General features: G+C 49.6%; 1 protein-coding gene across 6 annotated transcripts in view; it reads right to left on the reverse strand.

Moving 5' to 3' along the window:
* AGAP1 (ArfGAP with GTPase domain, ankyrin repeat and PH domain 1) overlaps window positions 1-13787 on the reverse strand; it is a 533866-nt gene that overhangs the window by 253432 nt on the left and 266647 nt on the right. The window lies entirely within an intron of this gene.

The raw sequence follows: 13787 nt of genomic DNA on the forward strand, positions 1-13787 counted from the left end.
CTGAATTGCAAACAATAAGCCTTTCATCAATCAAGTCTGCCAAATCTCCTCCACTGTTGATAATAAAATGAGGGCTTCCATTGGGGGGGGAAAAAAAGAAAAAAAAATCAGAGCAACCTCCTCAAACGCAAGACATAAAAACACACTTCCTTTTTGCGGAAATTATCCAGTCTCACGAATGCACGCACTGGTTACCTTGATGAGTACACATAAAACAACAATATGCTGGTTGTAGTTAAGGCAGGTATTTTTTTCTTTTCTTTCTTTTTTTTTTTTGGTTCTGCAAATATGAATGTGAGCGGTCTGATGTAAGGATGTATCTAATCCAAGTGTGAAAAATATTTTCATTGCTCTGGGAACAGTCACTGTTAACTGGATGCAGCAACAGAAAGGGGGGAGAAAGAAAAAAAAAGAAAGGCAGACCCAAGGGAATTACCAAATCAATTAACAAGTAATTCAGGAACTAATTTCTATATTGCCTCTTAGCACAAAATTGTGTCTTTAATTTCTCCTGCAATAAGCATCTCTGTGATGGTCCTAACACACACTGCCGCCGTAAATGAGTTTACAAGGATCTCTTTTTGATTGGCTCTACGACATTATTTCTTCACAGTTCAATGCTACTGTAGCCAAGTGCTCTGAAATATTTAATTATCCTGGTAGCTACCAGTTACCAATTTGCGAGACCCACAGTGAGTACAGTACATTTTAAAGAACTAGTAATCAACTAATTAAAACCACAGTGAATTCCAGATACTCCAATTACAAACAACCGCTGTGGAATACACTTAGAGGCTCCCTGAGACCAGGGAAGGCGCTCTCGCGGGAGGCCTGGCTGTACCGTGGAGCGCGGGTGCCACCAACCGAAGGCCCCTGGGCGCCTGGCTGTCGCCCTGTGCCTGGCTTTTTTTTTAGTACAACCCAGGAGGGCACGCTGGGAGCTCGGCAGTCCACGAGGCCATTAAATGCGAAGACGGCGTGTTTTGGAAAGAGGCACAGGACGAGGGTTTGAATCCTGCCTTTGCCTCTTCCTGGCTTTGGGAAATCCTGCACTTGAGCCTCAGTTTCTTATCTATAAGGCGCAGGGAGTAGCACCACAGCGTCTCGGGGGGCGGCTGGGGCCCCAGGGAGGATGCTGGATAAAGAAATCCCCCCACGGTGATTTGTCCACCCTTAGGAACCAGATCCTTCCAAATGCAGTACTTTTTACTTATTCTCCTCCTCATTTTTACAATAGATGGATCAAACAGTATGGAGCAGAAGGGCCCCACTGAGAACGAAATGGCCAGTCACAATACAGTCAAGATGTGTGCAAACATTATTTATTTCTCTATATTTTTTTAAGCCTAAGGAAGAAGGAAATGCCCAGGATGTTGGTGTTAATAGTGGAAGGAGCAATGGCGCAAGCATCTGAAAGGATGGGACCTGGATCGTTTCACGTAAGTAGGGGTTACCCTGGGCAAGTCATGTAACCTTCTCAGGATTCAGTTTCCGTAACGTGTAAAAGGGGGGCCTCCTCCAGCTTTAGAAACAGCACGTTTATTATGCTAAGTCCAGTATGAGCCCCAGCAGAGCCTGTGTTTATTTGGGCAAAAAATGGGACACTTGGAGAGAAAAAAGAAAACAAAAACTTCTTATGCTTAACACATGGAATTTGTATGTATTAATACATCACATAAATATACGTGTATATTTATGTACATAATATTATGTACATATGTACGCGAGTGACCAAGTCTTCATTCTCTAAGATAAATTACTTAACAAAAATATGTGAAATCTCAAGTAGAACTTCAATTTCCACGCCAAAAAAAAAGAAAAAAAATCTGTGGGCAACCTGGGAGGCTCAGTGGTTGAGCGCAGGTCTGCCTTTGGCTTAGGCCCTGATCCCAGGGTCTTGGGATTGAGTCTGTCATCAGGGTCCCGGCAGGGAGCCTGCTTCTCCCTCTGCCTATGTCTCTGCCTCTCTCTCCGTCCCTCTCATGAATAAATAAATAAATAAAATCTTTTAAAAAAAGATCTGAGACTAAACCTAAGAGATCTTGCTTTGCAGGAGAACCTTTGTGAAGCTTCTTTCCTGCTTTACACCAACCTGACATGGCACCTGAACCACAGAAGTGCTGGGCGCTCGAAGCATTAATCGCTCCTGAGATCTGCGGAGAACCTACCACGTGCCCACCCTTCGAGGCCCACGGCCTCCGGTTCCTATTGAGTTTGCAAACTGCTTCTCCATTCTCACCAGATCCACTCACTCCCAATGCTCACAGCTCCTCCTCATCCCAGGGTTCCTCCTACCCCTCCTCAAAGGCCCACCAACTTTCAAAATTGTCCTCACTTGCCCCTTCCCTCCAACACAGGAGGGAGGAAAGAAGCACGCACTTCCATTAATTTACCATCTAAGAGCAGTGAAGATTTGAAAATGAAAGAAACTGCTGGAAGGGAGGTAGGTAGGGGGATGGGGTCATTGGGTGACAGGCATGAAGGAGGGCGTGTGATGTGATGAGCATTGGGTGTTACATGCAACTGATGAATCACTGCACTCTACCTCTGGAACTAATGATACACTCTATGTCAATTAAATTCAAACAAAAATTTTAAAAAAGAAAGAAAGAAGAACATTGGGACAATCTTAGCTGTCCCTTCAGGGTGTGAGATATTTTTGCATTGCACTACTACGATCAGGCCAGTAAGTATTTAAAGGTACTAGTATATATAACTATTGCTCTTGCAATTTCCTTGGTTAGAAGAGGCATTTCATGGTATTCGAGACTTCTAACTCCCTCAGCATAAAGGAGGGGAAATTTAGCTTTGCTCTATTTACACACACGTACGTGCAACTGTGCGGCACCCAGGGCATTTTATCCAAGACAATGTGCATTTATCAGAAGGAAACTGTCGTCATCTTTTAAGACCTACTTACTGAATACAACTTACATCATTAAAAATATTTTTACAGACCACCAGCATGGTCTCTAAGTATTTCCCCAAGATATCCATCCATTCATGGTCGCCAGAGGGAAAAATAATCCCTTCCACCAGGGAAATCTAGCAGACCCTACTTTCACCAAATGGCCACGGTGACCGTGACAGTGGCTTTCACATGCCCCCTGTGGAGGGCACCGAGGCACTGAACACCCTGTGGTTCTCCAACCCAACACGCGTAACCTTGAAGGGGTCCCCAAGCGGCAGGCAATGGTGAGGGGGGCTGTCCAGTACTCCCGCGGCATTCCCGACACGGCATCAAGGTCACGGAAGGTAAGAGAGACTGCAGAGCAGCGTGAGGGTGCAGGTGACCGAGGGGACCAAGCGACCCCGTGCAGACAGGGACCCTGGGCTGCACCCGGGGATGGAGTGGAAACAAGGCTTGCGGCAGAGCTCGGGGCACCGCTGTCGCCGTCCTGGCTGCGATCGCTGTGGCCCTGGAACCGCTGGCGTCAGGCGGACCTGGGCACAGGGCGTGTGGACTCTGCACTGCTTCTGCAGCTTTTGCAAAATTATTTCACAACGAAGAGTAAAAAACATTACAGTTCTCCTTTATGCCCCACCTCATTTCTTGTGTTCCTACTCACCCAACCTTAAACCAAATATACAATTATTTTCACGTTGTGATTATTATACAGTTTCAGGCTTTCATTTAATATTTTATGACCCCTTTTCACACCTCTCAACAGTCTCCATAATGAAAGTTCTAGAGGCTGTCTACCCTAGCACGATTTAGTAACCATCACTAATTTAATTCCTCGCTTGTTTGGGACAGCAGTTCCTAGGATTTTGATATTATCAATAATTCTGCTATGAATATTTTTGTACACTGAAGATCTTCTCTCTCCTTTTCTCTTGGTGAATTATTCCTCTGGGATAAATTTCTAGCAGAGAGATTAATGGGCGAAAAAGTGAAGAGATTTTTTTTAATGTCGGTTATGAACTGCTAGATTACTCTTCAAGAAGACCAGGCCGACTTTTGGGGACACGGCAATCTGCTTCTAAAACTTTCTTTTTAAATTAACTTTTGCTAAGAGTAGGATTTGATCAGGCTTTGCTAGTTATGATCCTAAGTATAAAATGATTTCTCATTGTTTTAAGTTTCTAATACTTTAGATATCCACAAAGAAAGGGCAAATCCATCCACGTTTATTTGATTCCTGTGGTTTTTCATTTCCAAATCATCTCTTGCAGGTTTCTTATAGCCGCAGTAGTATGTCTGTATAGCAGATACATTTATAGATTTCCATAAAATTTAATATATTTTAAAAGTAATATGAATCCTCTTTCCACAGAATAACTTTGTGAAGATTAACATATTCTTGTTTTTAGCACAAATTATAGTCACAAAGGCTCTGGTTGATGTAGAATGAAGAATAGGTGATTATAAAAACAGTCTACTCTTTAAATTTTTATAAACAAGGTACATAATGAAGATATTTACTTAAACGGAATTTCTTCTGTATGAATATTGAAAAGTAGCAGAGCAGTTTCCGAGGAAATCGATTTCTGCAAATGATTTTGGTCACTGATAATGGTTTGATTCTTTGAAGGTTAACAACTGTAGCTCTCGTGTTTTACCTAAATGTAGCACTCTATGTACATGAATCAAAATTAAGTGTAAAGAACACTGAATTAAAATTTATTCCATTTTCCAGAAATGTTAACAACGTTGAGTGCAACTTCTCCAATGGAACACACTCTCGACAGCAAACATGAAACTTTATACTAGTGACCTGCTCGGTCTACTCGTGTCCCTGCTCGACACTGCAGGAGAGGAGCTCTGCCCGCGAGCCGAGCACCCCTCCAGAAGCGTGTGAGCACATGGGGGGGGGGCAGATGCACGAAGGATGCACATGCTGATGATCATCAGACAAGATGGCAGCAAAATCCCAAGTCCTGATGGAGTGTTGCGGGAGGGAGGAGGGAGACAGACACATCTCCTTGAGGACAAGGTAAGTTTTTCTGAACAGAAGGCATCTGACTTGGGGCCCAAAGACAGGAAGATTGTGACGAGCACAGATTAAAGGGACCCATACCAACCAAGGCTAGGAGCCATGCGTGTTCAACGAGGGAAGGGAAGACGCCGCAAGTGACCGGATCAGGTCACAATCTCTCAAGAGCCAGCCCCGACCGGCCGGTCAGCCTCCGGGTCCTGAGGCACGCCACCCCATGGGTACCAGTCAGCCTGGGTGCCAGACGACACATGCATTTGAGGACGGCCCCCCATGAGGGGAAAATACCATGTACTTGATTTCTGATCTGGTTTGGAAAAGATAGTCATTGTAAGCATGGATTAAATTGGGGGAATAGGGCAGGGAAGACTTTTCTAGAAACATACTCTACAGGACTCTTGGATTTAAATCCCAGCTCTGACATTGGTTAGTGCAGGAACCTCATCTGCTGTAGGACTTAGCCTCCCTAAGCCTTGGATTTCCCATCTGCTGTTGGCAGAAGGTGTGCCCGAGCTTGGCAGAGAATTACATAAGGTCGTGGGATTGAAGCATCTAACAGTAAGCGATGCACAAGAGACGCTCAGGAAAACGGCCAGCACGGCTATGGTAAATCTAACACAATCATCATCTGGTTAACTGTGCGGACGTTTTAAGCAGGTGGAAAAGTGAGCCAGTAAGGACAGCAGGCTGTACGTCTCCCTGAACTGGGGAAGTCAAGGTTTGGGAAGGCCCTGAGGTGTTGGTATTTTTTTTTTTAATGTGTCTCCAAATATAACACATACATATTATATATACGTTATAAAGTACCTATGAGGTTAGGTACTTTATAACAGTGTCTAACTACGAATATATTTCCCAAGCCTAAAGCCTTCCATGCCCATTTTGTACTATTTCACCAAATATCTACATATTCAATTACAGCTGTCTGCTTTGATACCAACGGCTTGAAGACCTGGCCATCAGGAAGTCCGCTGGAAGGAAGTTCCTTTGAGAGATGCAGGAAAGGAAAGGGTGTTTTTGCTACACAAAACTATCTGATAAAAGCGTCACTGTCTGGGGGGCGCCTGGGGGGCTCGGTGGGTTAAGCAGCTGCCTTTGGCTCAGGTCATGATCCCAGGGTTCTGGGATCCAGCCTCATGCTGGAATCCGTGCTCAGTGGGGAGTCTGCTTGTCCCTCTGTCCCTCCCCCAGCTCTAACAAATAAACAAAACCTTAAAAAAAAAAAAAAAAAAAAAAGCAAAGCACCTCAGTGTGAGGTCTCTCCTGAGACAGGGACTGGGAAGACTCACAAGGTCACCCTCTCCAGCTCTGGAGCAAGCACCAAGTACGAGCGCGCTGTGGGCCAGGAGCACACACAGGGGCCACGGACCCCCGGGGACACACGATGCACTGGCGGGTAAGGCCCCTGGAAAAGTGTCCAGTCCAGCAGCCAAAAGCCCCACAGAATTCCACTGTTGTTGCTTTTATACCAAACGTGAACTTCGGACGGCCAGGGTGATTCTTCCTGCCGGGAGGAGGAGCTCACTTGTTTTCTAAACTCTCTATTCACAAAGGACAAAAGCCAGCTTGGGAGAAGTCCTAGTCTACGTTCTGTGTTCCCACGTGTGGAGAAACCGAGTCCTCCAACAGGAACTGCTCAAAGCAGCAGAAATGAAATTAGACTGGGATGCTAGGGTTTTCCCAGGCACCTCGGAAGACCTGTTTCCAGGCAGTATCTGCAACGTGTGGACGGCGGTGACGGGTTTACAGCTGCCACTGGTCACCTTCACGGGGAGATCTCTGCTCCCACCACACCTTCCGTTCAGTCATGACAGGTGTTCTCTGGGCCTCTTCTCTTCTACCCGGGATAAAACACGCAGAGCTGTGGCTTTTTAGCACAGTGACAGGGTAGCTAAACTTGTGGACACAATTGATTTGGGGGGGGGGGGGTTTGGAAGGCCAGGAGCTGTGTGTCAGATTAACCCCAGAACTGCAGGGACGTGCTGAATAAACATGCTTTTCCTGGCCTTTCCCAGCTGCAGGCCTGACATTCGCCCACGATCCTGAGGAGCCGCACCTGCGTGGGAAAGGACCCACTGAAATCACGGATTATTTCAGCTTCTCTTTTTAAAACCGATCTGAAGGGTCTCCGCTGCCATAACAGTTATAAAACGCTCCGCACAGAGAGGGAGCTACATGCTTCGTGAAACGATGTGTTGCCCGAGTCTTAACTTCAAAATTCTCACTTTACTACAACTCAGGAGGATATGGGCTAAGACCCTCAAATCAGAACATTCTGACCACTGTGCGTTTCTTATCCAGTACATGGAGCCGCAACAAGTAGGTTCTTCCGATTCTCAAACGTACGGGCAGGAACACGGCGGCCTTACCTTGAAATATTAGGAAGGCCCGAGGCAGAAGGATATTATAGGGGAGACGGCTGCAGGTGGCCCTTGGGGTCACATGCCCCTGAGCTCCTGCCCCAGATCTGCTATTAATTAGTCCCATGTTATGGGCTGAATTCTGTGCCCCCCAAATCCAGATGCTGGAGCTCTAACTCCCGGTGTGACCGTCCTTGGAGACAGCCCTCAGAGGTAAGGGATGCTAACTGGGGTCCTGAGGAGGGGCCCATCTCCTCATCTCCTGGGTGACCAGTGGCCTCAGTAGGGGAGGAAGACACACCAGGAGAGGCCATGTGAGGACACGGGGGGAAGGCAGCCACACACAAGGCAGGCGTCCTCACCGGAAACCGATCCTGCTAGCGCCCCGACCCTGGGCTTCCAGTCCCTAGGATTTGGCACCCGTTGCCGAAGGCCCTCGGCAGTGGTACTTTGTTCGGGACGGCAGCCCCCGCAGCCTGACACACCGTGTGACGCCGGTCAGGTTACTTTTTTCTTGAAACTTCCTTCATCTCTCGAAAGGAGACAGTCTCCGGTGCTCAGAAATAGTGAGTGTTGGCGACTGCTAACACTCTGATGGGGTAGAACTACCCGTCATCATACACCCGAGGGGATAAAGCGGCAGGAGGAGGAAACCCTCGGATTAGGGAGCACGGTGGCGAGTCGCTCTACACAGGCAGGGCTGCTCTGGTGCTTGGCGCCACTGCCGACAGGCGCTGTCCCCGGGGCTGGCAGGGCCCGGAGCCCTGAGCTCTGTATGGTCCTAAGTCTCACACCCCTTTGCTGCCACTTTGTGGAGACACAGCCCAACGCCCCCCAAGACGACACGGGGAAGCCAACACCCCTCCCAAAGTCAGCCGGGGCCTTTGATCACGGGGCACCCCAGCCTTCAGGCTCCTTGCACTCCTCCTTCCTGCTTGGCTGCTCATTCTGTCCCCCACTGCCTCCTCCTGTCCCCAACCTCCACTTCCCTCTCCCTCCTCACCCCCCACATCTTTCCTGCATCGTAGAATCCACCGATCCTCAGCTCCTCAGGCTCCCCCCCACCCCAAACCTCCATCACCACACTCATCCACTAGGCCCGGTGGTCACGGGGTAGGGTCTCCCCCGTGCGTCTGAGCCCAGCCTGGCTCACCGTCGTCTCCCGTTTCCCTGCGCTGCTGGCGGGGTGCCCAGCGCACGTCTACACAAGGGAGCACGCGACTGCTACAAGCTGACTGCGTCTGCTAAGAAATAATGCCTGGAACAAATACCCTATTGATTCAACCAGACACAAATAAACTGATTTCAGGCCCGCGTTAGCTTTGGGGAATCTTCCTCTATTTTCGAGTGAGCTTGTGTCGCTGAGCTCGTGGGGAATTGGGCTTCACCATCACTGTTGAACTTTTAAAGAAAATAAACAATGTTTTGCTGAAATGAATCACTTAGTCAGATATTATCCCAGCTCCTGGATTATGGATACACAGAGGACACATTGAGTCTTATTGGAAAGAACATTATGTCTGCATGGCAGTTTATAGTGTACAAAGCGCCTGAGCGCACATGGCTTTGTATCACCCTCCTGCAGCCCACGCCACCAAGGGAAGTAGCATTTTAAATTGCTTCGCAGATTTATATTTAAATGACAGATTCTGTATTTTGGTTAGTGCAATTTCTTCACGCACTTTGTTTAGACCGTACCATCGTCCACCTACGCTGCCAAAGTTGGGGTCCCGGGGCGGTGGGGGGGGTGGTGTGTGTGTGTCCTACTCAGTCCAAGCCGGACAACTGTCAATTCCTACCCAGGCACCCAGATACTCTGAATTGTTTTTCCAACGACAGTATGATATTTGAGGAGTCAAATTAAAAGCCTGTGATGCACCCACCTGACCCATTAAATTAATAATCGTAATTGGCTAAGTCTGTCGTGAACTAGGCCAGATGCAATCCTCTCAGGGAGTCGTTCACCCAAGTGAGGTAAATTAGCTTTCAGGGCACTGGGGTCCACGTCAGTAAATTATCTGCTTCTGGGGAACTAAATGGGCCCCCGATGCCCGGGCAGAGCTGATTTGCCACATGGGTGAACAGCGTACTCTCAGGGCGCCTTTGGCTCACCTTGGCTCCTCTGTGGTCAGGCCTGACAGACATGAGCCATGGGGCTGACACCTCGCAGACGCTGCCGGGGGGCGGTGTGGGGCTGTGCTCCTGGGAAGAAGAACACAGTGCTCCTCTCTCTCTTCCAAATCCCCCCCAAAATTGCAGACCGGACTTCAATTTTTTTTTCCTCTGCAAAAGCACTGGCTGGAAGCTGACCAACTGTGACCGGAGTCAAACTTGGAGATGCTAAAGTTAGCGTCATGAGGTAGTTTTTGTTCCGCTGGCGCCACACCATCCACCCCCACCCCAGGCTGATCCCAGGTACCAGACAGCACGGGTCAGGGCCTACGGTAGGCTGGCCGAGGGGATTAACTCCAGGGGTGTCTTTCACTTAATCGACAACTGCTTCTTTCTACTCAGCTGAGAATCAAAACCACGCACCACTTCAAACAGTTCCTGGGCCTGACGGTAGAGTGCTACCGGAAAGTTCCACGTGGGTCGGCCCTTCGGCTGAGGGCTTGGGAAGGGTTTTCTGGTGGCTTCAGGTGGCTGTTGGGAAGTATCTGCTCTCCCTGACTGTCCCCTCCAGAGGGGACCATGACATCCAGGTTCGAGGTCAAAATTAAGGCTTAGAGACAGGTGTTCTGAGGGCACGTCACGGCCCTGGTGTATCTGTGGGGCATCCATCCCAGCCTACGTGTGTGGACCTCGGCCTCGGCGGTAACCTCGCAAGCCCGTGGAACAGAAAGTGCTCAGCCAGATGCGCACACGAGAACCAATGGCCCGGTGACTCCTGAGTGGCCCCGCAGCGGCCACCATGCACAGGTGGCCCACACACGCCTCTCTGCCTGCCTCTCGTCACTGTCCACAGAGCTAGTTTCTCTCAAAATACCACCCAGTTGATGAAATGGATTTAAAAAAAAAAAAGCCTTCAGGAAGCAGATGCCGTGTTTTGCCTATGAATCTCTCTAAAAGTTCACGGTGAGGCCTGCTGGCACCTGGAGCTTTCGTACACAAACGGGCAGGCAAGGGCCCCCACTGATGACCGCCACAGGCCCAAGGGGCCGCCGTGAAGGCAAGGGGTCCCTGCCGCAGCCCGACTCGCGGGGGTGCCGTCCACTTCCAGAACCTTCTGTCCTCACCAGCACCAGACGCCCGCCGCCTCCGGGCCCACGGCACACGTGGGAAGGGCGGTAAGGCCGGACGAACGCTGGTGGCCAGTCTCAAGGGGGACGACCAGCCTCCCACGCAGAGGCAATACATGGAGCAAAGACGGTTTTTTTTTTTTTTTACTCTTCTTCATTCCTTGGAGCCTGGCCAGAGACGACACACGCCAGTGAGGTGCTCGCGTGTCCGTCCCGCCGAGGACAACCTGGATTTTCAACTGTGTGCGCACGACGAGGGAGGCCAGCCGACCGGGATCTTAAAGATTCAGAAACACCCTGGCGTAGGTCACGAGGCGGGAGGCGAGGTGAGGCCACCGGGTCGGCGTCTGCGGGGCGAGCGCGGCGGCGGGAGGCGGAGGCGGAGGCGGAGGCGGCCGGGAAGGGGAGAGGCCAGGGCTGGGGCTGTGTATCTGTACCATAATATAGAGATTAAAAAATGCCAAAGGGAAAGAAAGAAAGGAGAGCACACAGCTGCCGTCCCCCAAACAGACCTCCCATCTGCCACCCACGATTTGCATGTCACCTTCTCCGGGCTCATTTGTACTTCATTAACTGCCATTGACTTAACAAGATTTATGCAAATGACACCATAGGAGCTCCCTAACTCCCACTGCAATCAAGTGATTATGTATGTACAACTCTCCACAGCAATGAAAAATTAATACGTGACAAGCCCACTCGCCGCTGAGCCGGGCCGCTGGCTTTTTTTTTTTTTTCCTTGCTTTGCTTTTTAATTTTTATTCGAACAGACCTTGTCTTATTAGTAAAAGAAAAAAAAAAAGAAAAAAAAAAGAAAGAAAAGGAAAAATAGAATTCTCTGAACCAGTTCTCCTCGAAGGCCCCGAAAGGACAAAAAAAAAAAGGAGAGGTGGGCTCCGGTCCTCAAAAAAAAAAAAAAAAAATGAAGTGGTTTTGCAGAAAATCCATGATATTCTTGATGAGGGATTTTTAACTGGGGAGAAAGGGAAGAGATGAAATCCTTGCCTATCGTGATCCAGCTGGTTCCCACGCTGGCAGAAGAGAACTCTGCTCTCAAAATGAAGCAGCTGCAAAACGTGAGCAAAAACATGGTTAAGATGATCCACCAGAACACAATCTGTACAAACACGAGTCTGGCCGTGGAGCATGTTGAAGACCGCCGGGCCTGTGTCCTAAACCAGCTGCTACGAGATTCCTGTGAGGAAGAGGAGGGAAGAGTCTGCAATGATCAAAAACACTGGCTGGTCCAAAACCCAGCACCAGCCCCAGGAAGGTCGCAGGGGTTCCAGGACGCTTTCTCTGCCACCAGGCAACGCACCCATGAGCCGGGGCATGGGGCTCCCAGGCGCAGAGCAAGCCTTGAACGTGGAAGAGCCTGTGTGTGAAGAGCCGGGGCTCCGTGCCGGGCAGAAGGGCGCGTGGCAAGGGAAACCACGGCGGGCAGAAGCGAGCCCTCCCACGCTGGGGCACAGGAGGGCAGCTGCGTGGTCCCCGGAGAAACGTGCTGTGGCTGGCCGTCGTGGCAGTTTCTTCTACACAGGCAGAGGGTACTCGTCTGAGGTCAGGGCCCACGTGTTTAATTTGCAACACGTAACTTGCCTTCTAAGCTTTCTGAAGGCTTCTCCCCAACAGGCCATGGAGAGAGTGCAGGCGCTGGGGCAAGGGGCTGAGGTTCGGATCCTGGCCCCATTGCATCCTAAACGGCCTGGTCTGGACTGCTCACCTTGCCTGGGTTTCATGCAAAGCAAGGATAAAACTGCCACCTTACCTATGGCGGTGTGGAGAGTTCAAGGGGACGCTATATGAAAATATGTTTCCTCAACAGCAGCGAGCATCGAGGACGTGCCAGCCATGGGTTCCTTCCTCTGCGGCCCTGCTCCTCGTCTCTGCTGCCTGGAGTCACCATGCGGGGAGGGTTAGGAACTCAGACTGTCTCTAATGATCTCGGATCCCTTATAAACACGGCACACGCGGGCGTGCGAGATAAATCTGTACGACCATCTGTAAAAGCCCACATCAATCCCTGCAACCCACAGAAAGGCTCCAACAAACGTGCCCTGAGCATGACTAATTGGGAAATCCAGTTTTGCTGGAATTTAAAAAAATTCTCTCTGGCATCTTCACATCCCGGCATTTCAAGGGGCTCTGATGATCACGCAGGGCCCATTTCACAGATGAGGAGTCCGAGGCCTACATGGTCCTGCCACAGGGGACTCTGATCCGACAGGTGTGCACTTCTGGGAAGGAGTCTGCCCGTGGCTGCCCGTGGGGGACAAGGAGCTTCGAGGGACAAGGAGCCATGTTTGCTCCTCTACCACGATTCATCGAGAAATCAGACCATAATTTAGATTTCGACGAGATTATTTTGAACATTCACAATTGAAAGGCTTCCAAAGACTGGATAATACTCATTTTACGCTTGATGGTCAACTCCAATCGGCACACATATTGAAAACCTAGCCTGCAAAGCGGGGCCCCCTCTGCAGATGAGCAGGGTACAAATTGAGTGAAGGTTCCAATTACACCAGGGGCCTGCCCAGCCCGGGTGGAGGGCGGCAACCCCCCTCCCCCAATTGACAATAAGCTTGAATTAAGGACAGTCTAGAATTAAGTTTTAATATTCCTAAAAGGAAATGTCCCCGGACCAGTGTTTTAAATGAGAGAAAAGGAGTCAAATGATTTTCATGATTCTAGTCGAAACAGCCTCTACAGAAAAACCACCCATTAAAATCACCTTCGGTGGATGGTTTGGTGTATAAATAAAGGCAGACAAAGAAAATAATAAGTAACTACGTGCATGGACTTGGACAGTAACAAAACCACTTTAGAGGGAAGATGTCACCCACCAGCAAAGAGGAGGGACGAGGATTTCTCCCGACGGTGCCCTGAGCTAGTCCACACATGTGTGGCCCGGGATCCAAACGTTTCTGGAGTCCCTGCTCCGGACTCATCCAAGACGCCATGGCCCTCTCCAACCTGTTCCCACACGTCCTCGCTGAAACCGCCAGGCCCCTGGCTAACACTGCATTCCTGCTGGCTTCAGACGGCCGAAGTTATATTTGTGCACAGACTCCAGCCCTTTGTAAGGGCGGCCAGTGCCAACCCGAGTTCATGGAAAACCGTCTAGGTGCCCGCAGTGGAAGCTGGCAAAGAGCAATCACCCAGAGGGACAAATTGGTCACAGCCATGTTCTCAAGAAGCAGAGCTATTATCCTGCCCACAGATTTTATTTTATTTTTTTTTCCTCTCGA

The sequence above is a fragment of the Nyctereutes procyonoides genome, unplaced genomic scaffold, assembly GCF_905146905.1.
Source record: "Nyctereutes procyonoides isolate TBG_1078 unplaced genomic scaffold, NYPRO_anot_genome, whole genome shotgun sequence".
In the NCBI taxonomy this organism is placed as follows: domain Eukaryota; kingdom Metazoa; phylum Chordata; class Mammalia; order Carnivora; family Canidae; genus Nyctereutes; species Nyctereutes procyonoides.